Consider the following 4,777-nt stretch of genomic DNA (forward strand, 5'->3'; position numbering starts at 1 on the left):
ATTTGGTCTGCTGTAACTGGTACTTTCCAAAAGATAAATTTCTCAAAATGATTAATATCTCTGGAAGAAAATTATAACAGTAATATATGTAGAGCACAAAGGATGCTTGGAGTAATGTAATTCTGCTCAAAATTATATATTTTTTTTTTTTTTTTCATAAAAGAGAAGGGTAGATTATGCCATCTCGTTAAACCGTTACATACTCTAATGTGAAGTGGTATATTCAAATTCTACACTCTGTTTAAAAAGGAATAAATTTGTATCTGCAGGTTTGTAAACCCTCAAGGTAGTGATTTAAATGAAAAAGTGACATTTTGGAATGGGGTGAAATTTTAAAATCCCAGCAAAAAGAAGATTCTGAGTTCTTAAAATTGTGTTTTGCCCTGAAGATGGGTCCCTTTATTTTATTTTTTTCAAAGGACAGACTTTGCCAGTCCTAAACTTTTAATACCAGTGTAAAGGATTAGAGGAAGTTGTCAAAATGGTATTTTTATGAAATAACATACCTAGTCCAAAACAAACTCCCCTGAAATGGTGCACAGGCCTGGCTCAGCACTTATTCAGAGTGAAGCTTCTCCTGAATACAGACAGACGACCTGGACCTTAGGACTTCTTTACATTTTTTAAACGACCAACCAGATTATTGCATCAGACGTGAGGTTGAAGGCCAGGTGCCTGTGGGATACTCTCTGTTTTCCCAGAGTTAATTAGCTATAGTACATACTTGTCAGAAAGTGGGTAGATACCCTTTGCCAAGAATTTAACAACATTAACAAATGAGATAATAGGGGTATATCACTTTCTTCCAGGTTATTGTTTTTGCTTAATAATTAATTATAGAAAGGCAAATTCAAAAGAAGGTGTTTGTCTCCCATACATAAGAAACATAAAAGTAAAACTAAGCAATCCCACGTGCTCTGAGGAGACATTTACATCTTGATTCATGTGCTGACTGAAGAGGACCTTTACCATCATCCATGAACCAGGTAACCAGGGATTTTGGCTGGCACAGAAAGAGACTGTCCCACTGCTCAGCTGATTAAAGCAAGGTGTCACAGAGATGTCTCTTCTTACTGCTACTTCACTGTCAGGTAGGTAGTCCAGATTGTCCACCCACACACCTGCTTCTACATTAGCTTCATTTACTGGCTGGTTTTATTTTGTGCTATACATAAAATGCAAAAAAATAAAAAAAATCAAATTTTTTGATGCTATGAGGCCCTTACTGCCCCACTGAAACCTACAGGAACATGATGGGAGGTGGCTTACCCATGCCCCAGTCCAGGAGGAGTATTTGCAGCACAGGGTCCCCTCCGGCCTCACCTGGGTGGGAATAACCATGCGCTCTCCCTCCTCCTTCTGAACACGACGGGAAACGGAGATCACAATCTACAGCTAGTCTTATATGTGTTAGTTTTGTATTATCTTCCACTTCATGCTAAAATAACTGATTTGTCTGGAAAAAGTACTGAGAAAAGATTTTTTAAGTTGAGGGATAGACAACTGACGCAGATGAATACTGCTCTTCAAGCGTGTCATTTCAAAACCCACTCCTTTAAATAAGATGATAGCGGCTATCGACACGCACAAACACACACACACAAAGGCTTTCAGTTGTCTGAGCTTACACCAAGTACTTTTTCCTCTAAAAGGAGATGCCTGGCACTGGCAGGTATCCTCCAGCGGGAAGGTCCCCAGTCCCTGTCCTGCTTTGACTTCCCCTCCCACCAGGGAGGTTTTCCCTGTGGGTCTGTGCTGCAGCGAGAGGTGAGCACTCAGTGCCTGTGGTCCCGTCACTGGTCCAATCTGTACTGGTTGTTAACAGGGATCCTGACATCTGTGCCAACAAGTGTATTTCTGAAATCAGAAATCTGTGGGCGATGGAGAGTCAAAGGGAAGGACTCATCAACCCAAAATCTGAGCAGACTGCAGGATTACCCAATTTCACTTGTGTGAAATTCTGTCAGTGTTTGCTACTAGATGCGTTTTCTGAATACTGTTTTAATGCATTTTTCACAAGGTCAGTGTCTGCTCTGCAAGAGGAGGGAAAGCATCAGACCAGTTGCCCCCAGAGTTGCTGCTGAGCTGGTGTCCTTCCAGCGGAAGGGAGCCCAGGACCAGCTCTTTGTATCCAAGGAGTGACCACTGTTCGTTTGCTCCCCTTCAGTAAAGTTTCTCCAGGTAAAAACTGCTGAAGTTTTGTCTTTCTGCTGAGTGGAAGACCCAAAGGCTTGCAGCCACATGCCAAAGGGAGATTGAGATGAGAAATTTTGGCCTCACCACATGTGAACGCCCAAGAGAAAACCTGGCTGTTTTCTGAAGGGTGGTTCTCAGGTGGTGCAGGAAGCAGTGTTACTGGAGGGACACCAGAAAGGCTGAAGTACTGTGCTTCTAAACTCACTGAAAACCAGAAAAGACTAAAAATTAATCTTCTCATCGTCTTTTGCTGATCATATCTCCCTCGTTTCACTAAATCCAGTGGCAGATGTGCATATTAATATTGGATCAAACCCTTAACAGCTGTTAAATTTTTAAGGTTTTTTCCATTCTTGCCTTGAATGTTTTTTTCCATTAAGCATTCTAGACAAAGCAGCTATTACCGGGTACTGTAGTAATTATTCGGGATATAATGTATTTGATGTGGATTTTGGAGACTATTATGTGTTTAAGCACTGCACTGCAGAGAAGAACGTTCCGCTCTTTGATGGTGGGGGAAGCAATGGGCTCTCACTTGTTTTTGTGCAGCACAGGGGACCACAGCCTGGCTCTGGCCAGGCTGAATGACCACACTGCTGAGTTGTTCCTGAAGGGCTGGAGATGGGAATTTGTTCACGCCGAGCTGCGGCAGCGAGGCAGAGCTCCTCTGCAGCTCCTCCACCACAACGCTGGAGCACATCAGCTGTGCTCTGGGTGCGACAAACTGATGAGGGCCTGTGAGATCTGTCTCAGTTACTCCTTGGAAAGGACAAAGCCTATGATTTCATTGTTCTCTATACCTTTGCCATCCACCTACTGTCGTGTCCTGCCTTTTTAAAAGCCAGCCTTTCAGGGTAAGAGCTGTATTTGTTACAAACAACCTCTGGTGCAAGTGTTTGGCCCGACTCACCACTGGCAGCTACCACAATGTCATGGTGATAACAATACTGCTGTCCTGTAAGACATAACAGCCGGTGAGGCTTTTTATTTCTGCAGCTGGTACTTGCATCCCAGCAGAGTTGCACAGGAGTTTGCACATTCCTTTCTCCTTAACAGTCCCTCTACAGCCAACAGGGTGATGCTTCTGCACGGCTGTGGCGCACAGAGCTGAATTCGGCGTGGGAGAGGTGAGGATCACGTTTATGAAGGTATTCATGATTCTTGATATGCAAAGGTTCACAGTGTGGGTAAATGGATATTATGATAAATGTTCTCAAAAAGAAAACTTGGAAACTGCCAGGTTAGCTCTAAAAGGCACGGGATTAAATAAACCAGTGCTTTGCAACAACTTTATGCATGACCAGAGAGGTGACACATGCAATGGTCCTTTAGATGCAGTCTCATTTCTTTCAGGGTTGATGAGGTTTCTAGCTCCTCAAAACTGAAATAAAACTAAGATGGGAAGATCTCTAAAAAAATGGCATCCTTGTTACCTTGCATGCACAGTTTTTGCTGCATGCACAGTTTTTGCTACATGTACAAAATTGCAGTATAAATCCTTCCCCAGAGCGATTCTGATTTATACTGGTGGACAAGAGAGGAGAATCAGGCCTGACACTGGGTTGCTGAGCTGTGTAGCTTTCACTGCTTTTATCCAGAGAGTGTTTCAAAGTGCTCATAATAAAAAGCCAGTTCCCTCTTCACAGATCAGCTCTCTGATTTACTACCTCAAGCATGGTGGAGAAACTTGGGAAGACGATTGTAATGATTGTGGTTCTTCTCTGCCATAGTCCCGGTCGATTCCTTTTTCTTCTTATTTCGCCTCAAGGGGCTTTGGGAACTATTCTGCATTTTCCAACAAAATTGCTTTTGTAAATGTCGACATTATAGCATCTTGAAACCATGATTAATTACTAAAAACTAAGTCCAGGGCAGACACCAAGCAGGTAAACATCCACCTCACTGCTTAATGTCCCTTTATTCCACTCTAACAAGTTAAAGAATGAAGAAAGGACAGAAATCACTATGTCTTCATTTCTGCCCATCTGATTGCAACACAGTGATTTCTGCTTGTAGATATCTGCACAACAAGTTACAGTAGTTCCATTTTCAGACAAGCAGAGCCTAATGAGCAGACTCTGAGATTGGAAAGTTGGTCATTAAGCTTATAAGTAATTGGGTAGATTTTTCTGCTGGTGCAATAAGCCCCAGCTCTATCAAATTTATATCACCTTCAGGGCACCAAATGAAGTATAGACCTGTAATTCGCCCGAACATTTAGCACAAAAATCTGTATGCACCATGGAAATTCAGGACAAAAAGATTTACCATTGGGAAAAAGGCTTGGAGCTAAGAAACTAAGACATTGCAATAGAGTAGTGTGGCTGCACCTTCAACCACAGACAACCAGCTTACTAATAGAAATAGCCTTGCTCTGCGCGCAGAAAGGATATGTTCATATTTCCAGCTGGCTCGTGTGACCAGTCGTTAGTCAATGTATGTGTTCTTCATCTGAAAATTTTGCTCCCTGTGCGTTAGACTTTTCTGAAGAACAGAATCTCCTGCAGCCTCTCAGATTGAATTGCAAAGTATGGCAGTACAGTCGTGTTGACTGGAATGACCTCTGCTTTGAAAGGGAAAG

This window comes from Charadrius vociferus, unplaced genomic scaffold (assembly GCF_000708025.1).
Source record: "Charadrius vociferus isolate BGI_N301 unplaced genomic scaffold, ASM70802v2 scaffold385, whole genome shotgun sequence".
NCBI classification, from domain to species: domain Eukaryota; kingdom Metazoa; phylum Chordata; class Aves; order Charadriiformes; family Charadriidae; genus Charadrius; species Charadrius vociferus.